General features: G+C 43.6%; 1 pseudogene; it reads left to right on the top strand.

Moving 5' to 3' along the window:
* Positions 1-4,026: 4,026 nt before the first annotated feature.
* On the top strand, positions 4,027-4,123 carry LOC136579384 (U6 spliceosomal RNA; annotated as a pseudogene).
* The last annotated feature ends 22,014 nt before the right edge of the window (positions 4,124-26,137 follow it).

Genomic DNA, 26,137 nt, shown 5'->3' with positions numbered 1-26,137 from the left:
CACAGTGCTTACTTACACAGCACTGATGGCAGGGGATTGGAAAGCCGAGCAGGGGGATGACAGCGGGGAGAATTCTAAAGCAGCTTGATTGGCTGTGAATGATCGAGCGCCGGCTGTGATTGGCTGACTCTCGATCCAATCACAGCTCTTACTTACACAGCGCTGACGGCGTGGGATGACAGAGTCGAGCAAAGAGGATGGCGGGAGATGACAGTGGAGAGAATTCAAGCAGCCTGCCGCAAAACCGCCGGAGACATAGACGCCGGCTGGGAGGTGAGTATGGAGTTTTTTCTTTTTAAGCTTTGCCTGACTCGAGTATAAGCCGAGGGGGCTTTTTCAGCACGAAAAATTGTGCTGAAAAACTAGGCTTATACTCGAGTATATACAGTAAATACTCGTGTAAAAGCGCTCATGTGAATAAAGCCTTATTGTGCTTTACATATAAATAAGCTATAAGGAGGGAAAACAGCAGTGCATGATGAAAGCAAGATAAGCAAATGTAAAAAGTCATCATAAAAATTAGTTCGTTTTAAGACTTACAAAAACATAAAGCATCCAGTAAAAGGAGGACAAGATATATTAAAGATCAGGCTCTGCAAGGTAAATGAAACGCACAACAAGAGTATTAGGTAACAAACATTTGTCAAACGCAAGAGAACAAGAGGCTCTAAAGGACAAAGGAAAATAAGATCTGATAAATGTAATTTATCTCCGCAACAAGCCAACCGGCTCTGCTCAGAAAATGGCAATGTGCTTTCTGCTGCAAAAGAGGAGGAATAACACAAAAACAGACATTAATTTTTGTGTGGGACGGGAAACGTAATGTTAAATGTAGTTTGGATAACATTATAAAAGCTATCAAGAAATTAAAATGTCAAACAAATGACAAAATATCAGACTTAATGTCAGTTAGTGACAGAAAAGCAGACATGACTGAGGGACTTGTAATTCTACATTACAGACAAGTGGATGAAAGATGTTTACAAGAGTTCAATAATGCCATCATGGAACCATTTGTTAAACTGTTGTAAAGTCTGCGAAGAGAAGATATTCAATAAGAGGATTATGCTTCTTACCCAACTGCATCCACCTTATTTGTACGAACACAACAACTTTCTGTGGCCTCTATCTAGAACATGGTTCATACAATCTGAAATGTTATTAATAGAGATGAGCGAGCATACTCACTAAGGACAATTATTCGATCAAGCATTGTCCTTAGCGATTACCTTCCCACTCAGGAGAAAAGGTTCGGCTGCCGGCGCGGGTGACAGGTGAGTTGCGGCAGTGAGCAGGTGGGAGGGGGGGAGAGGGAGAGAGAGATCTCCCCCCTGTTCCTCCCCGCCCGCCACCGGCAGCCGAACCTTTTCTTCCGAGTGGGCAGGTACTCGCTAAGGACAATGCTCGTTTGAGCAATTGTCCTTAGCGAGTATGCTCGCTCATCTCTAGTTATTGACTCTACAAGTCTTTTCCGATGGCCACTATGAACCTCTTGATCAAAGGTTTTTTTAGATGACTTACCCAAAAAGGACAAGACCTGGACCTTGAATGTATTTGGGCTTAGCCGTTTTTCCAATCTAGCATTTAAGAGATGGATCCTCTGCCATTTTCTGTCTTCGTAAACACTATCTCCTGAAAGTGGTAACTATAGAGGCGTGGGCTTTATTTGTTGCCATTCCTTGGGCAGTCAACACGGTGGAGGCTACTGCACCTGATAAGTCCATGTTCCTTTGTCCATCACTTTGTCATTCTATCAATTACCAAATACCTTCAGGTTCTCAGACAACTGGTTGATTAAACATACACAACATATCCAGATTAAACAGAAGTCTCTATAGGTTCCCTGACTTATCAGCAGGAGAAGGGAAAACCAGGTTCTCTTTGGCCAACAAGTCAATCTTCAGTCATTTTCATCTTTCTCTCAGCTAAGCAAACATTTCTGGATAAAGGGATCACTTGTCTGGAATTGGCTGAAAATTGCTGTGTAGTACTGAGATATCAATTCCCACACCACTTCTCTTAGAAAAGAAGAGGACCTTGTTTATTCCTGATGATTTACGTAGGCAACAGTGGTGGCGTGGTGTGATCAGACTTTTACTTGTTTGGTAAACAGTAGCTTATGAAAATGGAGAACCACCACAGAAACCACTCTCAGTTTCCTAGCATTAGAGGATAATGCCCTGTCTTGGGAATCTAGAGATGAGGATTGGGTTCACAGACTACTTAGAGGGGCTGTGAGGATCAGACCCACAGGCATGGTGTGCATTGACACCAATGATAAAAGTTTGAAGAAGGTGGAAGGTCCTTAAAAATTATTTCAGGGACCTAGTCTGAGTTTAGGGAATGCCTGTAGTGTTAGTCCTTTAAATTGTAATGAGCGGAGAATTGTTGAGGGTGCGGTCAAGGATGAAATACAGAATGATAAAGTAAACTCCATTAAATGTCACTAGTCTAATCCAGAAAGGAATGAAGAGTCACCTTCAAAGGATTAAAATAGCCAAATCACTGGGTCCTGGTGGCATACACCCCCATGTTTTAAGGGAATGAAGTAATGTGATAGACTATGATTTTGTATATTTAAAGAGTACCTGTACTTTCATGCAGGAGCACTTATGCTCGATCGGCCATTTTTAGCTCCTTGCAGCAACTGGAGACTACCCTATATAGCACTACATAGGATTTGAACGAATTTTGAGCAATAATGGTCCTTAAAGCTGACATGGCAAATGATTTGGGGACTTTTATTACTTGTAAATTTAATCGGAACACCCAGTGTCAGGTAGATGCTGTTAAGGAAAATAAGATTATAGGGTGCATCAAAAGAGACAGAGGTTTTTCTTCTTTACAAATCACTAGACAGACCACACATGGAGTATTGTGTACAGTTTTTGGCACCGGTACTCAAAAAGGACATATCGGAGCTTGAGATTGTTCAAAAGAGGTACCTTAAATAATAAATGGAATAGGGGGACGATAATACCCAGAGATCTCTCCCATGAGCTATTTATGCCAAAAACTGTAACTGTAACTGTAACAAGGGGGCATCCTCTACTACATGTAGAGGAAAGAAGGTTTCTACACAACATAGAAGGGGGTTCTTTACTGTAAGAGCAGTGAGACTATGGAACTCTGCCTGAGGACGTGGTGATGGTAAACTCACTGAAAGAGTTCAAGAGGGCTCTAGACACATTTCATGAGCGTTACAATATTACATGTTATATCACTGATTAGTTCAGAAGACCCCCACCAATAAGCAAGTTTTTTTCTATCCTGTGGATGGGGGATAACTTGTAATCTTGGTACAAGCCCTTTAAATATATTACGAGTATTGCCTAATGACTGGAATCCCATGACCTGATCTTGCCAACAGTACCAGGTTTCTCCAAAACCATCACATATTAGCAAAGGCAGCCTTTAAAGAACCAAGTCAAGACTATGAAAATACTTCTTATGATTGTCAAGTAGAGTATGAACAAATTCACTGGGGCAGAAAAAAGTCTATTATCCATCAGTAGCCGTCGCAGTATAGGTAATATTTACAACTAAATTTTATACCATTACAACAGGGCTTCAAATGGATAAATCAGTGACACGTTAATACCAAGTTCATATGGTGAGCTCAAAACAAAATGGTTCATGGGAATAACGTGAACACCTGGACAAACAAAAAAGGGGGAAAAAGACCAAGTAGATAGATCCACCCATACCAAAGCGAATGAGCCCTATCAGATAGATGGTTCAGCAAAGCAAGCCCTGATCCATCTCCTGTAATAAGGTATAATATAAACCCTTCCTAGCCACAGATGTCCTGGTTAGACAAATAGTATCCAGGGATAACGGACAAGGGTTTATGAGGTGTGAGTCTAGTCTATAAAGAACAGATAAGATAATGGTCTTATTGATATTCCAACTATCTCCAAGACAAGAATACTATCCAAGATACAAAATGCCAATAAATGACTTGGTTCAAAGGTTCAATGACATTCCTTATTGCAATGGTTCAAAAATTTGGAACGCTTCATGAATTTGCTTTGACAGCACTTATACTAAAATTGGAACGATACAGAGAAGATTAGCATGGCCCCTGTGCAAGCATGACACGCACACTCGAAAGGTCCTTATTACAGGAGATAGATCAGGGTTTGTTTTCCTGGACCATCTAACTGATACGGTTCATTCGCTATCCCTGGTCTATATCTTTGAGGTGGGTGGATTATCTACTTGGTCTTCTTTTCCTTTTTTGTTTGTCCCGGTGTTCACGCTATCCCCATGAGCTATTTCGTTTTGTGCTCATCATATGAACTCGGGATTAACATGTCACTGTTTTGTCAAGTAGAGTATGGATTGATTTTTCCAATAAGCTTTCCCGTTTGAACTACCCGCTAACCAACTAGTCACTTTTTTGTAACTTGTCAAATAATTTACGATTTCTATATGAGAAACAATTTTTGTCATCTCTCCCTAAATTGTTCCTTTGTCATGACTGACAAATCAAATGAACATATCTTCCTGTCTTTCTTAAGAAATATCAAACTTCTGGGAACAGCTAGCTACCCCAGAATATTAGTTATAATATAATATTCAGCTCTTTACAGCCACAAGAAAATCATTTTGCAGCCTACACACCAGATGATAAATGGTTTTCAATCATGTATCATAGTTACTTTTTTGTGTAGGAAGACAGGGGATTGACAGCTTCTAGGTAAACACAAAAGCTCCAGAGACTGTCTTAAGTCTGCGTATTACAGTAAATAACCCAGGCATATATGTCTCTCTACGCTTCCAGCTTATTTTAAGGAGATTAGTAGCATACCTATAAAAGCTGCAGCGATTGTGGCAGTGTTTCTCTCATACAGTGTTTTTGAGCCAAAGCCAGAAGTGGATTCCAAAGATAAGGGAAATACACTGAATAGCTACTTTATTAGAGAAATCCATCTAGTAGGACATCCTTAGGTCTTGTTGGACGTCCTTAAGTCTTCAGAAAACCAACAATGGATGCTATGATGATAGCATCCATCCACAGACATCAGAGGACTCCAGGTGTGCCACCAAAACTTTCGTGACACCAGTACTCCAACTCCAACACCCTGAACTGTTACACGTGACATAAGTGTTCATTGATTCATGTTGGTTTTGTCAAATTCTGACCCTCCCCAAAATAAATCTGCATTCACATGACTAGTAATGTTTTGCATTGCCCAGTGATCCAATTTTTTTGCACTCTATTGCTCGCCCCCACTGGAGTCTTGCCTTTCTGTTTCTCTAAAATTGCAATGGGACTTGAAGTGGTCATTTGCAGTAAAGCTGATCTGTGCTAAGGAATGAGCTATGTGTTCTGATATGTTAGTTGGAGCACCAGTGTTGTATTTGGCTGCAATTAACTTGACTGTGCACTGATTCAACAGAATGATTCTTGATATCCTCCTTTGTCCCCTTTTGTCAACAGACTGTCTATGTCCACAGGATCCCATTTTGCTGGATGTTTTTTACTTGATAACTACAAATTCATGCTCAGATCTTACAACTTTACATTTGTTGAAGTAATCCCTTTATTTAGGTGATACTTAAGGGGTATCAAAGCCTCATCAACCAGGTATGCCCAATTGTCTGTACGGTGCACTTAAAAAGAACACAGCATAGAGGAATTAGGTCTTGTTCCAAAGCCCTTCCAAATGAAGTATTGCACTTACAAAAGTTTTTATTGTAAGAAGTAAGAACAAAGAAACATAATAGTCCAAACATGCTGGGCAATGCCCAAAGTTAAACCTTTTAGCAATAGTAAAATTAGAAATCATTATAAAAGTTTGATTATCAGATTGGAGCCAGGAAGGAAATTGTTTCTCTTAAATGGGGAAAATTGGCTTCTACCTCATTGAGTTTTCTTTTGCCTTCCTGTGGATCAACATGGGGAAGGGGGGGGGGGGGGCTGAATTGGTTGGACGTATGTCTTTTTTCGACCTTGCATACTATGTTATTATGTTACATGATATGATGCGTGCATACATTACTACTTTGATAATGAGTATCAAGGACGCTTCTCTCCGGGTTATATCACTTCATGAGGTTCGAACTAATCTATATTAACCCTCGAATAACAAGTGCTACACTAATCTTCTTTCACATCCCTCAGGCCGCCTGCACACGGGCGGAAATCCCGCGGCGGTATTTGCCGCGGGATTTCCGCCACTGAAAGCCTGCATAGGAGTGCATTACAATACGCACTCCTATGCAGACGGCCACGGTTTGGCCGCGCGAAATCTCGTGCGGCAAACAAACCGCGGCATGTCCTATTTCTGTGCGGGGCTCGAAGACCCTCGCACAGAAACGTCACTCACCCGGCCGCCGGCTCCGGTCTGCGCATGCGCCGGCTGCCCAGCAACCGGCCCATGAAAGAGCCGGCTGCCCAGCAGCCGGCCCATGAAAGAGCCGGGGCCGCCAGGCGCGGGTGAGTACGCGCTCATCCCTGCAGGCTCTCGGGTTGGGTCCCGCGGCGAGAATTCTCGCCGCCGGATCCGACCCGCTCGTCTGCAGGCGGCCATACCATGTAAAACAGGACTATTTACCTACTCATCTCCACACTATCTAGTAATCCAAAACTACTCTTTGACACTTTTACCTCCCTCCTTAGCATTAAAATGCAGCCGCCTATGACAGATTTCGGTGCTGAAGGCCTGGTTGCTTATTTTAAAGAGAAAACTGACAATGTCCTGCAGGAAATAATCTCCTCTTATTCACTCCCAGCATTCAGTCAAACAGAAGAAGTCTCCAGGCTCCTCATTTCTTATCATCACACTACTTACATTAGTGACCCCATTGGCTCACATCATGTCCAGTGTCTCTCCCTGATCATCATGCTTGATAAAGACTAGTAAGTGGTCAAAACGTCGCTGCTTGTACCTTTTTAAAAGATGGAATAAGGACAAGTGTTTTACGCCTAAGCAATTCTGCTGCCGATCATCTTTATATTTGTCTCCCTGAACATCAGTCACCTCAATACAACTCTTGACCTCTCTCTTTCTTCTGGTATCTTTCCATCTTTTTTTTTTAAATGCAGCCATATCCCCATTATTAAAGAAACCATCTCTTGATCCACCATTTGCTGTCAACTACCAACCCATCTCCAATCTCCCCTTCAACTCCAAACTCTTGTAACATCTGGTCTACTCTCACCTAATAAGCTATCTCTCTGACAACTCTCTTCTCGACCCCTTACAGGCTAGTTTTAGTACTCTATGGAATGTGCCCTTACTAAAGTCTCAATCTCCTGATGGCTAAATCGAATGGTGACTACTCTCTATGGATTCTTCTACATCTCTACAGTGTTCAATACCGTAGTTCACCAACTCTTCCTCAGTATGCCTTGTTCTATTGCCCTTCGGGATACTGCGCTCTTCTGGTTTTCCTCCTCTTTCTGACCACTTGTTTAGTGTATAATTTACCAACTTCTTCTCCTCTTCACTTTAGATTCAGCGTCCCTCAAGGTTCGGTCCTCTCCTCTTTTCCATCTGCACAAGCCTGTATTGGCCAAATATCAGCAGATTTGGCTTTTAGTACCATTTATACGCTGACGCACACAAATATATACTTCTTTCGATGACTTTTACAGCTTCACTACTACAAAACACCAGTAATTATCTGTCCGCTGTCTCTAACACCATGTTCTCTCTCTATCTAAAACTGAATCTTTCAAAGACTGAACTTCTTGTGTTTCTATCATCTACTAACCGACCTAAACTTGATATTTCTTTTTCAGTCTCTTGTACTACCATATCCCTTAGGTAGTACGCCTGCTGTCTTGGGGTCATATCTGACTTCAATCTTTCCTTTATTCCCTATATTCAATCACTTGTATGCACATGTCACCTTCACCTCATTAGGTGAAAAGAAAAAAAGTCTGGTACTATGTTAGCAAGTACAACAAAATGCTATTGCTCTCAGTAAGAGAAACTGTTATGTCCTGACTGGACGTGAAGAGTATATAAATGCAAAGAAGCACAACCATGCGTAACCAAAAAAACACAACCAAAGCACAACAGCGCGAAACAAACATAGAACTAAATATCAGCTCCACCATAAACACCACAGGGTGCTTAAGGGTAAAATCCGACACTACGAACCCCTTACCCAGGAGGGGACACTACCTGATCAGCAGGCCGATCGCTATGATAAAGGGCGGAACTGCACATGAACCTCGGCCCCTAAGAAACCCCTACCAGGGAACCCTGGATGAAACATGAGCAATAAGAAATAATAACAGTGGTACTTAGCTTAGTTGCAGACTATAGGAAAGACCCGGGGCTTCTAGGAACAGGCTGCACACCTCAGCAATTCAGGGATGATACTAGATTGACCAGCACTGCAGTCCAGCCTAAACCAGACTATATAGAGCAGGATAACTAGAACCAGGTGAGAGCGGACATCACTCACCTAACACCACATCTCTCAGGACCAGGAGAGGCATAGATACAGCTAAAACCCGGCCTGGCCTGATAGCAAGGGGATGATACCATAACTGCTGCAACAGTAACTCCCCTTCCAGAAGGGGCCCCAGGACCCATAGGATCCGGACAATCTTGATTCAGTCTGTGAAAATTTTTTACATAGACGGCCTGAACCAATGTTCTCTCTTCTGACCATAACCGCACCACTGCACAAAGTACTGCAATGAATTCCTAACTTGACGCGAGTCCACTATGTGACTTATCTTAAACTGCACTTCACCCTCACCCAAAACAGGAGCCGGTGATGATGAACCATTCCCAAAAACAACAAACTTCTTTAGCAGAGATTTATGGAAAACATTAGCGATCTTCATCGAACTGGGAATTTCTAACCAAAAAGCGGCAGGATTAATCTTCTCAATGATTTTAAATGGACCGATAAATTGCAGGCCAAGTTTAACGGACAGTTGCCTGAGTTTTATATTCCTGGTAGACAACCAAGTCTCCAACATGGAAATCTGCCCCCTCAGAACGATGACTATCTGCCACACGTTTTACCCCACAGAACCGACCTCTGCAGATTTCTTTGAACCTCTTCCCACCCTGACTTGATATCTAAAGAAAACTCATTTGCCCCTGATACTTCCGAAACCCACTTAGAAAAGGGGCCCAAACATGGGTGGAATCCATAATTACAAGAAAGAAAGTCGACATCCCTGTGGACTCCAGTTATCTATTGTTTAATGCAAGTTCAGCTTAAGGTAAGAACCTCAACCAACCCTCCTGGTTTTCTGAGACATAACAGCGTAAATATTGTTCCAGGTTTTGGTTACATCTCTTAGTTTGCCCATTGATCTCCGGATGGTATGCAGATGAAAATGAGAGCAGACTATTCACCAAAAGCTGGAAATGAACTGTACCCCACAATCGGAGATTATATTTTCAGGTAATCCATGTAATCTAACGGTATGGGAAATAAATAATCCAGCCAATGTTTTATCATTCGACAAACCAGGAAGAGCCACAAAATTACACATTTTGCTAAAGCAATCTACTACCACTCAGACGGCCGTGTTATCTTCCGAAGGTGGCAAACCCGTAATAAAATCCATGGACAAATGGGTCCAAAGTTTCATAGGGATCGGCAAGGCTAATAATTTTCTGGCCGGCGGATTACGAGGTAACTTAATCAGGCACACACCTCACAAGAAGAAACAAAGCTGAATACATCCTGTCGTAACAACGGCCACCAAAAAGTTCCTAAGTTTAGCCTATGGGTATTATTAATTCCTGGATGAACGGTCAATATGGAACAATAAACTTTGGATAGCACCTGTAGCCTTAGATGAACTGGGACGAAAAGTTTTCCAGGGAGCTTCAACGGGGCTAAATCCTGTGCTCTACGGACTTGCTCCCCTAACTCTAACGACACTGCCAACACTACCAGCCCCTCAGACAGGATGGGAACAGGAGGTTCATCAGAGACTACAGGAAGAAAACTTCTCAAAAGAGCATTGGCCCTCAAATTCTTCCAACCTGGACGATACGTAACGTAAAGTTAAAACAGGAAGAAGAAAAAAGCAACCACCGTGCCTGTCTCACATTAAAGGGGTTGTCCCGCGATAGCAAGTCGGGTTAAGCACTTCTGTATGGCCATATTAATGCACTTTGTAATATACATCGTGCGTTAAATATTGGCCATACAGAAGTTATACACTTACCACTCCGGTGCTGGCGTCCCCGTCTCCATGGCGACGATTAAGCCTCTTCTCTGGTCGCACGAACAGTCGCGCTTGCGCACTGAAGGATTGCTCTTCTGTCTCCCTCTGGGCTCACGAGCTGCGTCCTGGCTCCTCCCTCTTCTCCGCGTCATCGTAGCTCCGCCTCCGTCACGTGGTGCCGATCAGCCAATGAGGTGGCTGTAATCGACAGTGAAACGCAAGACTGGGGAAGAACATCCACGGTGCACCATGGGAGAAGACCCGCGGTGCACCATGGGAGAAAACCGCGGTGCACCTTGGGAAAGGACCGGCGGCCATCTTGAAAGAAGAATTTTTATAAGTTCACGAAACAAACTAATGGTGAGTAGAAACGCTCCTTAAAAACGCTTTCCACGGGTAGTGTAGTATGTTTGCTTTAGAAGGAGGACTGGGAAGAGAAAAAATTTACATTTCTGCTGCCGGACAACCCCTTTAAGTCTCTTTGCAGATTCCAGATATATTAGATTTTTGTGATCCGTGAAAGCCGTCACCTTGTGTCACACCCCTTCTAGGAGATGACACCACTCCTCAAACGCCCATTTAATCGCCAATAGCTCTTTGTCCACAATATTGAAATTTTGTTCTGGAGAAGAAAATTTACGAGAAAAGAACGTGCACAAACAAAGATCGTGTAACGTCACCGTGCTTTGAGACAGGAGTGCTCCAACCCTAACCTCCGAGGCATCGATCTCAACAACAAAAGGTTTAGAAGAATCTGGCTGCAACAGAACGGAGCCGTAGCAAAACACTCCTTCAGCCTCTGAAATGACTGCAATCCTCCTGTGGACCACTCAGCAGGGAAGCAATCCTTCTTCGTCATATCCGTAAGAGGTTTATCCACCACCAAAAAACCCTTAATGAATTTACGATAATAGTTGGCGAATCCTAAGAACCTTTGAAGGGCTGTCATATTCTCAGGTTGGACTCAGTCCTGTACCACTCAAACCTTCTCAGGGTCCATCTTGAAACCCTCCAGAGTAATAATGTGCCCCAGAAATGTGACCTCTTGAACTACAAAACACATTTTTCTCTTTAGGTAAATAAACAATTCTCGCATAAAACTTGAAGGACATGGTGAACATGAGAAACATGCGAATCAAAATCAGGTAAACCCCCACAAATCTGCCAACAAATTCGTAAAGAATCTCATTGATGAAGGACTGAAAAACTGCAGGCGCATTAGTGAGACCAAAAGCCTTCACCAGACTCTCATAATGTCCCTCAGGGGCATTAAACATGGTCTTCCATTAGTCCCCTTCCTTGATTTGAATCAGATTGTATGCTCTGCGTAGATCCAGCTTAGAAAAGCAGTTGGAGCCATTTAATTATGAGAAAAGGTCCGGGATGCGAGGAAGAGGGTATGGATTGCACCTTAGTTCTCTAAAGTCAAGACAGGGATGCAAACCGCCATCTTTTTCTTCACAAAGAAAAAACACAGATACGAACAGGGAATGAGAAGGCTGTCCTGGATATAATCTTTAAGGGTGGCTTAACACGAGTGTGTGCATACATAGGTGTGTACATATGTGCGCACCCCTGTACGCGCAAAAACACACGTATATGCAGGTACGCGTTGTCTTCAATGGAGCCATGGCTGCTGGTGGCGGCTCCATTGAAGACAATGGTCTGCCTGCACCCCATAATTGTTTTTCAGGGAAGAGCTATAAATATAAGCTCTTCCTGGAAAAACAACAATTTTAGTGTAAAAAAAATAAAAATATACTTACCTGTCCACCACTGCTGTATCCCCTGTTGGGATGAAGAACACAGATGTTTTCTTCATCCCTGTGGGGAATAAAGAATTCCCTACCACAGCTGTCACAGATGACAGCTGCGGTAGAGGATGCAGCTGCTGACATTCATTAATTGTTTTTCAGGGACGGGCTTTAAATATAAGCCCTTCCCTGAAAAACAAGGCAAAGTGGTGTCAGAAATATAAAAAAAAACAAAAACATACGCACCTTTCTTCAGCTGCCGGGGCTCAGCTGCGTCCTCTCTGAGCTGTCCCTGAGTTTGCAATGCAGTTCTTTGAGCAGGCGGGGATTTAACATCCCTGCCTGCTGAAAGAGCTGCTTTTGATTGGCTGAGGCACTCAGCCAATCACAGGCAGCTGTCGCCTGTCATTCATTCAGCGAGAGCTGCCTGTGATTAGCTGCGCGCCTCAGCCAATCAGAAGCAGCTCTGTCAGCAGGCGGGGATTTTAAATCCCCGCCTGCTCAAAGAACTGCTTTGCAGAGCTGAGGACAGTAACAGTGCAGAGAGGACGTGGCTGAGCCCCTACAGCTGAAGAAAGGTGAGTTGTTTTTTTTTTAAACACTACTTTGCCTTGCTTTTTAGGGAAGGGCTTAGATTTACAGGATGCCTGCAGCTGGATCCTCTACCGCAGTTGTCATCTGTGACAGCTGTGGTAGGGAATTCTTTATTCCCCGCAGGTATGAAGAATTCCTTTGCCGCATCCCTGCAGGTGCAGCAGGAAATCCTTTTTCCCTGCGGGGATGAAGAAAACATCTGCCGCATGTGACAAATGTGTTTTTCATCCCCGTGGGGGACACGGCAGTGGTGGACAGGTAAGATATATATATTTTTTAATTTTTTTTTTTCGACACTAAAATTGTTGTTTTTCAGGGAAGAGCTTATATTTAAAGCTTTTCACCTGAAAAACAATTGTGGGGTGCCGTCAGACCATTATCTTCAATGGAGGCGCAGCAACTGCGGCTCCATTGAAGACAATGTGTGCAGTCCCTATGGTGCACGCATGTCCTATCTTTGCAGGCGCGCACCTGCAAAGCTTGGACATGTGAACACACCATAGGGAATACACTGGTTCTAATAGATGCGTGTTTTTGTGCGCACGTATGCACACACAAAAACACGCTCATGTGAAGCCACCCTAAGAGCCAGTCTCTCAGGGGCAGATATGTTGTACATATGACTCTTAGGAAATTTGCAATCAGGGACAAGTTCAATTGCACAATCCCCTCTCCGTGCGGTGGTAATTGGTCTGCTTCCTCTTGGGCAAAGACATCAGCGAAATCAGAAATAAATTCAGGTAACTCCTTTACCTGAACAGAAGACACAATGACAAAAACGCAACAAAAAACAAAACAAAAAGAGCTCCATTTTAGTGATGTTCCCTTACTCCCAGTCAACTACCAGGTTATGTAAGCGTAACCAGGGCAACCACAAAACAACTTGCGTAGGAAGGGATTCCATGACATATAATGTAATCATCTCTGTATCCAACGACCATATCTTCAAATAAACATTTGGCATACAGAGCCTCAGACTTCTCTGAGATAGCAAAGAGGCATTAATGGCGGACACAGGAATAGGAAAATCCAAAGAATTTATCTCTAAGCCTCAACGTTTGACCGTGTCCTGATGTATTAAAGTGACGCCAGCTTAACAATCCAGAAAAACATTTATGGGAATGACCACACCACCACAAAGAATCTCAGCAGGGAGCACCAGCCTCGAGGGTAGTACCCAAGCAATTTGATGGCCTAGAGCAGTGGGGACAAACCTATGGCACAAGTGCCAGAGGCGACACGCTGAGCCCTCCCTGCTGGCACGTGCCGCCGTCGGACGCTCACCACATTAGTGAATACCAGCAATGGCTGTGGCTCCACTGCCGGTATTCACTTAACTGCGCTGCTAGCGGTGCTGATCCCAGTGCACACTGACATCAGTGTGCAGCCGGGATGCTTCTCACCCTTCCCATGACGTCTCCTCTTTGGTTCAGCGAGAGCAGGGGGAGGAGGCATCACAGCAGACAGGCAGTGCTCTTCAAGGAGGAGGAAGGGGTAAGTATATGGGTCTCAGGGGGTCATTATTACTACTGGGGGCTGCTGCAGGATGTCACTATTACTACTGGGGCCGCTGCGGGATGTCACTATTACTACTGGGGGCCGCTGCGGGATGTCACTATTACTACTGGGGGTCGCTGCGGGATGTCACTATTACTACTGGGGGCCACTGTGGGATGTCACTATTACTACTGGGGCACGCTGCGGAATGTCATTATTACTACTGGGGGCTGCTGTGGGATGTCACTATTAAAACTGGGGGCCACTCCGGGATGTCACTATTACTACTGGGGGCTGCTGCGGGATGTCACTATTACTACTGGGGGTCGCTGCAGAATGTCACTATTACAACTGGGGGCCACTGTGGGATGTCACTATTACAACTAGGGGTCACTTCGGGATGTCACTATCACTACTGGGGGTGCAGTGGGGGGGGGCGTCACTATTACTACTGGGGCCATTGTGGGATGTCACTATTACTACTGGGGCCGTTGTGGGATGTCACTTGTACTAGTGGGGGCCACTCCGGGATGTCACTATTACTACTGGAGGCCACTCCGGGATGTCACTATTACTACTAGGGACCGCTGTCGGATGTCACTATTACTACGAGGGACCGCTGTGGGATGTCACTATTACTACTAGGGACCGCTGTGGGATGTCACTATTACTGCTGGGGCCGCCATGGGGGTCACTATAACTGCTGGGGATCGCTGTCGGATGTCACTATTACTACTAGGGACCGCTGAGGGATGTCACTATTACCGCTGGGGCTGCTGTGGGATGTCACTATTACTACTAGGGACCGCTGTGAGATGTCACTATTATCACTGGGGCCGCCATGGGGGTCACTATAACCGCTGGGTTATGTTTACACGTGGCAGAAATGCTGCAGAATGTCCTCAACTGAAATTTCTGTGGCAAATTTTGCAGCATTTCTGCATCCAAAAAGCAGTCAAAATCTGCACAATGTTTATTTTGAAGCGGCCCTGTCCTTTTTAGAATGATGGAGGTAAAATCATACGCGGTGATAAGCCCCGCCCCCTGACATGTTGGCACTTTGCGATTAATAAGTGGGTTTTGGGTTGCAGTTTGGGCACTCAGTCTCTAAAAAGTTCGCCATCACTGGCCTAGAAGGTCCTACCCTCTAACCTCCAGGCCATCTAGTTTTCCGGCTGAGAATTACGATGGGGACAAAACTGAGCCATATGACCTGTGCAATTACAGAAAAAAGATCGACCTTTTAACTGTACCTTGCCACCACTCCTAACCCTGATAACCAGTGACACCAGCTGCATGGGCTCCTCCACATCCGCAGAAAAGAAGCCAGAATCTATAGAAAGTTCCTGATGCCTCCCCCTGATTCATCTCCCAACTTTAATAGCCAGAGACTTAGCCTCGTCCAGACTGCCGGGTACTGAATATCCTACAAGTAAGTCTTTGATCTTATAGGACAGACCACAATGGAACTGGCTTTTTAAGGCAGGGTCATTCCACTGAGTCTCCATAACCCACTGTCAAAACTCAGCACAATAATCCTCAACAGGAGAGTCTCCCTGTTGCAAACATCTGAGATTTCCCTCAGCCAAAGATGTCTTATTCGGATTGTCAGAAATAAGATCCAAGGCTGCATAAAAGCTATCGACAGAGGCCAATACCTCAGATGAAGGGGGCAAGGAGAAAGCCAAGGCCTGCGGTGCCCCTTCTAGTCAGGAAACTACGATGCCCACCCTCTGGGAGTCATCACCCGAGGACCCTGGACACAGTCTAAAATAGATTCAAGATTCTCGAAATGATCTGAATTTCCGTCTATCGCCAGAAAAATTATTGGGAAACTCTATTTTTGGTTCCTTGCTGGAAACCTGCAGCGCAAGTTGTCGCTGTTTTACCTCCGGAACCTCAGCAGCCGCGCCCCTAGCTGGTGTGACGGGACCTCAAGAGGATCCATAATAGACAAGCAGAGTCTCCCTAAGTAAGTAAGGGCTGGTCAATCAGTTACATCCTGACTGAACATGAAGGGTATATAAACGGAAGGACCACAACCGTGCGCAACCAAAAAAAAACACAACCGAAGCACAACTGTGCAAAACAAACATAGAACTAAATATCAGCTCCACTATAAGCACCGCAAGGTGCAAAACACAGAAGCAAACAGGAAACAAAACTACGCGAAAATCCAACCCTGTGAACCCCTTACCCAGGAGAGGACACTGCTTGATCAGCAGGGCAATCGCTCTGATGAAGAGCAGATCCGCACACGAACCCCGATCATTGAGAAATCCCTACCAGGGAGCCCTGAACAAAACATGAACAATAAGAAATAATAACAGTGGTACTTAGCTTAGTTGCAGACTACAGGAAAGACCAGGAGCTTCTAGGAACAGGCTGCACACCTCAGCATTCCAGGGAAGATGGTAAATTGAGCAGCACTGCAGTCCAGCCTAAGCCAGACTATATAGAGCAGGTAACTAGAACCGGGTCACTAATCTGACACCATGGCCCTCACGACCAGGAAAGGCACAGATACAGCTAAAACCTGGCCTGGCCTGATAGCCAAGGGGATGATATTAAAACCGCTGCAACAGAAACTAAATGTATCATGTCTACAGGATCACTTTTGTTTCTATTACTGTTCGCAATAACAATCAGCACCTCAAAAGCATCTCCAGAAACCAGTCTTTTCTTGCTCTGGCTACATCAAAAACGCTTATTGTTGCTCTGATTTATTATTTTCTTGACTAATTAATATTATTGTTCTCAGTAAAATCACCAAAGTAGTATTGTAGATATGATACCTTTTAATGGCTTGCAAAATGAAATGATGTTAATGCAAACTTTTGAGGCTCCTTGGTCTCTTCATTAGGCTTGTGATATCTGAAGATACATAAGCATTAAAGGGCACATACATGGTGTGATTAATTTGCACTTGAAACAATAGCAGAACAGGATGAGCCAATGAGTCAATTCATAATTACTTACTCAATTCTTAATTTACCATACTAAAGGGCAGATGTCGCTAATAAAGTGGTCAATCAATGTATATACAGGAGGAATGACTTTCAATATATTCCAATCTGCTGGATCCACTTATAGCTTTGGCTCAAAAACTACCACAATAATAGTGATCCTCGTTGCGTCTAAACGTGTGGCCATCGTGCACTTTTCGTGCACTGCTAGCTGATTGTTTAATTCAGGCCAACCTAAAAATCGTCCTTCAGCCTTATCAGCAGTTCTCCACGGGTAGTGCTGATAGCATTGTTTCCCGCTGGAGAACAAAGGAGCTGAAAGCGGATAAGAGCCCTTGGGCAATCAACTGCTTTCAGCTAAAGACTTCATTTGCACACTAAATTGCTATTAAGTAGCTGAGTAGCCACTTAATAGTTTATGCAAAATGATCGCTCAAAGCTGTCACTCAAACTGTCGTTTGAGCGATCTTTGAGTGATCATCACTTAGTGTAAATGGGCCTTTAGAGTTACAGGCAGTGCTGGCATTGTGGATGAAGTTGGATTTTTTAATTGTGACATATCATATATATCATACCACACAAACTAAATTAAGGGGTTATCTAAGTTTTTTTTTTTTTAATTAGTGTTCCCCATAAATGATCTTATGTCAGGCTGCAGAGGCAATAAATGGGCTGTCACGGACTGCTGCAGCTGATTACAGACCTCACTGCTTGAACACTGAGGTCTTTGATTGGCTGCAGCTGTCTGTGATGACGCAGGAAAGATTAGTATAGTATCCTCTATTATGTTCTGACATGCGGAGCGCTGATAAAAAAAATTCTTTAATAAAAGTGATTTGCCATATGACCACCTTATCGTGGGATCATTTTTTAAACACTCTTTTTCAGGAAGTTAGAAGGCTTATAGGTTTAGCAGCAAATTTTCAAATCTATTTTCTTAACTTCTGTTCTGAAGTGGCTTTGAGGAGCCTGCATATGAGAAGCCCTAATAAATCATCCCATTTTAAAAACTCAAGGCGGCCTAGAGAAACATGCATGGCTTTAACTCTTTGCAATCCAATTTTAAATTTAGGATTTCCTAGGTGGCTTTCTCTTTCTGCCATTATACAATGGCGCCATCTGCTGGCTAGAGCCAGTACTTCAGTATGCGACATGCCGGAGAGGCAACAACAAAGCGGCCGGCAATATATAGTAAGAATACCCTGCTGGACATCTTCCGATATAGGAGCTGCACAGGCTTCAATCAGAATGTAGGAAGACGTCAGACAGTGGATTGGAAAGGGTTAAAAGTCTCCTCACACCTTCTAGGTGCTCTCCCTAAGAGAAAGCTGCACCCCTCCAGACTCATGCCATAGGCTTCTCAGTCAGCCAGCCAGTAACCTACTGTACACTGATGAGGGGCAAAAACCCTGGACCAACCTGTCTGTACAAGGTTATCTTTCTTGCTTGGAGAAGAGTGTGACTTTGATTATATTCCCAGTCATTGTTACAAGGCTTGTTAAAAGGTGGGACATTGACTTGCAGGAATGCTGCCTTCCAATAGGTGGTGCTGCAGAGACATTGTTTCATCTTCCAATTCACATGGTTTTAGGTACAAATTTTTCATTTTCACAAAAGACAATAAGGAAAAAAGCACCCGCACTTTTTTTACACACATTTCACCTGAGTATGGAAATTTCTCGTATGTGGATATTGTCAAAGCTCAGAAGAGAAGACCTGCAAATAATTTGTAGTGGCTGGACTGCTGACTTTGAACGTAATCTGAGGCCGCTGACACGCACTGTGTGAATTTGCAGTTTCCCTGTTTGTTTTTCTTTTTGAATTATATTTACAAATAAAGAACCAATAACAGAGGCCGCCTGCAGATGGCCGGGTTGGATCCCACTGCGAGAATTCTCGCAGCGGGATGCGAGCCGTGTCCCTGCAGTGACCTGCGGCTCACCTCCTCCCGGCGTCTTCTCCGCTCCGTGCCAGCTGCCATCCAGCCGGCTCATGCCACTGTGAGGCTCGCACAGAAATAGAATCTGCCGCAATTTGTTTACCGCACGAGTTTTCACGCGGTCAGATCACAGCTGTCTGCATAGGATTGCATTATCTAATGCAATTCTATGGCAGCGGGCACGGGCGTAAATTCTGTGGGAAATCCCGCCACGGAATTTCTGCCCGTGTGCAGGAGGCCTAAATAAGCTGCGATCCCTGGGTGACACAATATGTGAGAACAGAAGGCTAGACAGTAAAGTTTGTATATTTGTGTACTGTCCCTGTTTGGGGCAGTGTAATTGAATTCCCCAAACCCCACTGCGAGCTGTGAAAGGTCTGTAAATAATCTTCTGTAGAATATCTGTCCCTAATAACAACAAACCACGTGTTATATGGGCATAAAAAAAGTGATGCCGTTTTTCTGTCTTGTACTTAACGGTAAAATGCCAGCTGGCTATACTGTGCCTATGCTATATATGGCTAGGTCATGTGATACAGGTGTCCAATGAAACTGCTGCCCGTATGCAAGTTGGAGGACATATTAAGTGACATCAGCAAAGTGCCCAGGCTGTGGATTGGTTGCAGACTGACCTCTGCAGCAGGCACTATAGGAAATTTGATTTTCCTGCGGTTTTTGCCAAAAATTGGTTTGCACTAACCCGAACTTCAGATGTTCTAGGAAAGTGGAAACTCCCACGAAGTTACCCTAATTTGGAAACTACACCCCTCAAGGACTTTATCAAGTGGTCTAATAAATAGTTTTATTTGGGGTTTTACTGGTATTTCAATTGATAATGTTGAGGCATATAAGTATAGATGAGCGAGCATTGCCTTTAGCGAGTACCTGCCCGCTCGAGACAGCAGGTTTGGGTGCCGGCAGCGGGCACGGAGCTGTGGGGGAGAGCAGGGCAGAACGGAGGGGAGATCTCTCTCTCCCCCCACTCCCTCCTGCTGACAGCCGCTACTCGCCGCTCCCCCGCGCCGGCACCCGAACCTGCCGTCTCAAGCGGGGGAGATACTCGCTAAAGGCAATGCTCGCTCGATGTACTGAAAAACTTTTTAAAAAATTCTAAGTGGAGTAAAATGAAAAAAAAAAAAGTCATTCCCCCGTCTTTCAGTGCGTCTTGTTTCTACGGCGCAACAAAAACGACATGATAACTTTATTCTATGGGTCAGTACGATTACTACGATACCAAACCTGTATAGGTTTTTAGGTTTTTTTTACTATACTACTCTTTTTTTTTTCAAAGACATTTAATTTTTTTCAATTATTTTCTGCCGTCATCTTGTGCGTGCAATTACTTTTTTATTTTCCGTTGACGTAGTTGAGCGAGGGCTCATTTTTTGCGGGATGTCCTGTAGTTTCTGATAGTACCAATTCGGTATACATACATACGACTTTTTGATTGCTTTTTACTGCGTTTTTTCTGGAAGACAGGGTAACTGAAAAAGTGCATTTCCGGTGTTTTTTTTTTTTTTTTTTTCGGACGACGTTCACCGTGCGGGGTAAATAATGCGTTACTTTGATAGTTCGGACTCTTACAGACGCGGCGATACCAGATGTGTATTTTTCTTTTATGATTTATGATTATTTATTATAGATATGGCAAAAGAGGGGGGGGATTTAAACTTTTAGTACTTTTTTTTTTTTTTTTTAATAAAACTTTATTGATATTTTTTGCACTTTTCTTTTAAGCCCCCCTGGGGAACTACAACATCCAATGCTTTGATCGCTCCTGCAGTATGACGTAATGCTATAGCATTACGTCATACTGCATTCAGACAGACAGCCTATCAAGCCACCCCACGGGCATGGCTTGATAGACAGTCTCCCAAGGCAGCCCTGGGGCCTTTTAGAAGGCCCCCGGCTGCCATTGCAACTGCACGGCTCCCCCGATCTCACCGCAGGGGGGCCATACGGGACATTTAAATGTTTAATAGCCGAGATCGGCCACACGGCTGATTGGAGCTATTGCCCGCAGGTGTCAGTTGTAATAAACAGCTGACGCCCGCGCTGTATAAAGAGAGGTCGTCCCGGGACCTCTCTTCATACATACCCCGACAATCCAGGACGTAAATGTACGCCCTGGAGCGCGAAAGGGTTAAAGGATCTCCCATATGATGCTGCTGTAGCTTAACAGTGATGCTTTCCCATTTATACTTTCCCCAATGTGGTAGGCTTTAATGATTAAACAACTGATTAATATTGTTTATATTATGTATTGTATGTATTACAAAATAAACTTGTTGACTAAACAAAAGTTTTTAATAAAATCTTTGCCTGCAATGAGAAATTGCCCTTTATTACAAAATGCACTGAGCTAACTCCAGATACTTGAAGGGAGACAATAGTCTTCCTTTAGTCTTCATATATGCCAGGACACTCAGCAGTTGTTGACAGATTCTTGATCGGTAAACGTATTTTAATCTTAACACATTTTCACACCATAGTAACCCAATCTTGAAGGCAGTAACTCAAGGCAAGCTTTCATCCATCTGCTTGCTATCAGTCAGTTCCATAAGGCTCCTCCCTATAGCCTGCTATGTTTCAGAGAATCTTCGCTAACCTTGCGCTGGCTCTTGCTGTGTGAACATGCCTATACATTCACATTCTTCATTGTTCCCTAATATTCATTATGCAAATGCAACTCTAGTGTTTTCTCACTGCTTGACACCTACCAACAAACAAGCTGTTGTCTTGTGGAAACGGGAAACATTCAGTAAAACGTGATTCCATGTCTTCTTAAATACACCCTTGTCGTTTCATAAAATTACATTTCCGGCTATTTGCAAATTGAGATCTTCATGTAAAATAAACAATTCTAATTGTAACAGTAGCTACTTATTATTATGGAAAAACCTTTAACAATAGGTAAGTTAATTAGTTACTAGAAATATGCAAATGTGTGTACGTGTAGTCATGCAATTAAATCAGCCGGCATAAAATGTCTAATAATGTTTGGATGTATTTGTTTTACCATAAAAATTAGTACATTGATCTTAAATGATTTATACTAATTTACTATTAAGGGTGCTAGTTAGAGATGAGCGAGTATACTCGCTAAGGCACATTACTCGATCGAGTAGTGCCTTAGCCAAGTATCTCCCCGCTCGTCTCTAAAGATTCGGGCAGGGGCGGGGAGCGGCGGGGGAGAGCGGGGGAGGAACGGAGGGGAGATCTCTCTCTCCCTCTCACCCCCCCCCCTCCCGCAACTCACCTGTCACCCGCGCCGGCCCCCGAATCTTTAGAGACGAGCAAGGAGATACTCAGCTAAGGCACTACTCGATCGAGTAATGTGCCTTAGCAAGTATACTCACTCATCCCTAGTGCTAGTACATGAGCACTGGTATTAGCCGCTAGCATTCATGTTTTCCCAACAATTGCTGGGCAGCAGTTAGTATTGTCCCAGCTTGTTAATAGCACTAATTGCTAGAAGGCACTTGAGCTAAGAGGTGTCATTCTGCAATTGTCGGGAAGACATGAAAGCTAGCACTCATGTACTAGCAATAGAAATGAGCGAACGTACTCGGTAAGGCCGATTTTGCAATCGAGCACCGCGATTTTCGAGTACTTCACTACTCGGGTGAAAAGTACTCGGGGGCACTGTGGGTGAGCAGGGGGTTGCAGAGGGGAGTGGGGGGGAGAGGGAGAGAGAGAGAGCTCCCACCTGTTCCGCGCTGCTACCCCCTGCTCCACCCCGCCACGCCCCGCCCCCCGGCGACCCCCGAATCTTTTCACCCGAGTAGTGAAGTACTAGAAAATCGTGGTGCTCGATTGCGAAATCGGCCTTACCGAGTACGTTCGCTCATCTCTAACTAGCACCCTTACTTAGTTTCTCTGACAATGAATTTGTTTATATTTTCTCCATATTCTTCCCTAATATCTCTATAACCCGAAATGGTTCTGACTCTTTTCACTCCGTCCTCAGCTAAAAATACAACCCCCTAGGATGGATCTCAGGGCTGAAGATCTGGCTACTTATTTCAAAGAGAAAATTGACAACATTCAGCATGAAGTAATTTCCCAATCCCTGATTAGCTTTGATCCCCTTCCCTCCTGCACCTCCTTTAGTTCACGCTCTGCATTTGACCCAACAACAGAAGACGGTATCGCCAGCCGCCTCTCTTCTTCTCTCCCTACTAACTGCATTAGTAACCTCATCTGGTTTCTCTCTCTGATTGCCATCAGTCACCTCACTACAATATTCAACCTGTCTCTTTTTTCTGGTATCTTTCCCTTTCTCTTTTAAACATGCGGTTATATCCCCATTACTAAAGAAACCTTCTCTTGACTTATCCTGTGCTGCCAACTAATTACCCGTCTCTAATCTTCCCTTCATCTCCAAACTCCTGAAATGTCTGGTCTACTCTCACCAAACAAGCTATCTCTTAGAGAACTCTCTTATTGACCCCTTACATTCTGATTTTCGTATTGTATATTTGTTAGGAATATGCTGATTGTGTGATTATTTAGGCTATATTTTGTTTTTCCCAGCCATGCGTGAACTTAAGAGTTATCTTCTATCCTGGACACAGAGATAAAGTGCATGCCTATGGAGTATCTGGAAGAAGGTATTTAAGGTTGGAAGATGTGTATGTCTTAAGAGTAAGTAAGCACACAATAGAGAGTCATCTTATCATGCGTCTGGGAGGAGGATCAGCGGTGTATGTTTTAGATAAAGATTGCACACAAAGTATTGTGCATCTGGGAGTAGAAGTAGTATTTATGATTGTTTAATAAAATGTAGCAGTATGTTTAGATTAAGTTTACATACTGTAGGTTTGTTTTTCTGTCTCTAGGAAATTAACACATAGGCATTCTTGGCTAAGATAGTATAAAGCTTTACTTTCCAGAACTAAGATACAAGAAATTCAGACAAGTGAGGGGATGCCCTACTTGTCCAGTTCCTGGAGAAAATTTCTCTGTCGTCACGCCGTTTGAAAGTGGGCTTCCCCGGCTGCTGTTACACAAGTCAAATGATGCTACCTCCCTACGATGTAATTTGCAATCTTTATACTTTGTGATGTGATGTAAGTTGCAAGCTTTATCCTTTATGTATAGATATTATCCTTTGTATATAAATATTATCCTTTATATATAGATACAATAATTTACAAAAGGACAATTATTCATCACCATACTCGATTATCATTTAATTTGAATAAAATAAGTTATTATTGTTAAACCTTCCATATTGTCTTACTCTCTTTAAAGCTGTATCCAAACCTATGTCTTGCTCCTTAAAGTAAAACAATATTCTTCAGAAACCCCTCTTACTACAGTGCCAAACTAAATAAAATGGGACTATCTCTCTACTGATTCTTCTGGATCTCTATGAGGCATGTGACACTGTAGATCACCACTTCCTCCTTAGTATGCTCTGCTTTATTGGCCATGAGGATACTACTCTTGCCTGGTTTTTCTACTACCTCTCTGAACACTTGTTCAGTTTGCAGTCTCTACTTCTCCTCTTCCTCTTGCTGTTGGGGTTCCGCAGGGTCTCTTCCTCTTTTCAATCTACAGAGCCCCTACTGGACAAACTATGAGCAGATTTGTCTTTTAGTATGATCTCTACGCTGAAGACACCCAATTATAGACTTCTTCCTATGACATCACACCCTCGCTACTAGAAAATGCCAGTAATTATCTCTAATGCCTTGTTTTCTCTCTATCTAAAGCGGAATCTCTCAAAAATTGAACTTCTTCTGTTTTTGTCATCTACTAATCGACCTAATCCTGATATCTTTATCTCACTTCATCTTCACTCCCTATATTCAATCACTTTCTTGCTCATGTCACCTGCACCTCAAAAACATCTCCAGAAACCAGCCTTTCCTCACTGTGGAGATATCAAGAACTCTTATTGTTGCTCTTATACACTCTTGGTTTGATTTCTGCAATGTGCTACTGATCAGTCTTCCCCTCACTAAACTCTGCAACCAGGCTTATCTTTTTGTCCAGTTGCTACACCGATGCCTCCACCCTGTGCCAGTTACTACACCGATGCCTCCACCATGTGCCAGCCACTACATTGATGCCTTCATCCTGTGCCAGTCACTGCACTGGCTGCCCATCAAATACAAAACAAGTTAAACTCATTACTCCCATCCATATGGGACGCCACAGTGCTGTACTGCTCTATATCTCCTCCATCATCTGTCTACCACCCCTATCCGTACTCTCTGCTCTGCTAAGGATATTAGACTAAGTTCCCTTTTAATTCGAATCTCTCATTCCCATCTACAAGATTTCTCCAGAGTAGCAACAGTTCTCTGGAATGTGCTACTCTGGATAATCAGGTTAATTCTGAACACCTAGTTTTAAGCCTACATTTTTTAGGGAGGCCTACCGTATTCCCTAATCTAAGGGGGCTTTTAGATGGAATAATTATTATTCAAAAGAATCGTTAAAACAAATGAAAGCAAACAATATCGTTCAGTCTAAACATGAGCCAACAACCGAACGAGAAATGAGAACTGTTCGCTTCTTGCTTGTTGTTTAGTTTCTGTAGACATAAAAATCATTGTTGGCTCATTGACTTATTGTTTAGTTTAAACAGCACTCATTCAGTCATTCTTATTCACTTATACAGCGAATGCCAAAAAACTGAACGATTCTCGTTTGAATGAGCCAACAATGTATCTGTCTGCCTAAAGAGGCTGCACGAGTGTGAGTGAGCTAGTGATGTCATCTGCGGCTTGTTCTCTCATGCAAACGAGAATAGTGCAATCTAAAAGCACCCTAAGGGCTTGTTCAGACGTGTGTGTGTTTTACACGCATATAATACACGCTTCTAAAACACCAATGGATTCCAATCTTAGGTGCGCATTTTGCAGGAGTTGCCATTGACTCTCATGGGAGTGGGAGTTAATGGAAACTCCTGTACTGCCAATAGCTTACCCGTTGCTTATAGCAGGACATTTAAAAGGTGCTTCTGGCCAGAAGCTTCTTTTAAATGTCCTGCTGTTAACTCTTTAGTCCCCGCAAGGATGAGGGGACTCCTCGAGGGTTCCTTTAATCCCTGCAGGGAGTTCCCTCATAACTGAACACTGTAACAGCACTGTCACAGTGTTCAGTGATGATGGGACTCCCCACAGGCATGAAAGAATCCCCTGCCACAGCTGTGGCAGAGGAGCACAATGCTATCCCATTGCTTTCAATGGGGCTGGCGCTGCTGCTGTTC

This window comes from Eleutherodactylus coqui, chromosome 9 (assembly GCF_035609145.1).
Source record: "Eleutherodactylus coqui strain aEleCoq1 chromosome 9, aEleCoq1.hap1, whole genome shotgun sequence".
Lineage (NCBI taxonomy): Eukaryota > Metazoa > Chordata > Amphibia > Anura > Eleutherodactylidae > Eleutherodactylus > Eleutherodactylus coqui.
Note: the sequence above shows the minus strand (reverse complement) of the source record. Positions and strands in the feature narration are given on the sequence as shown.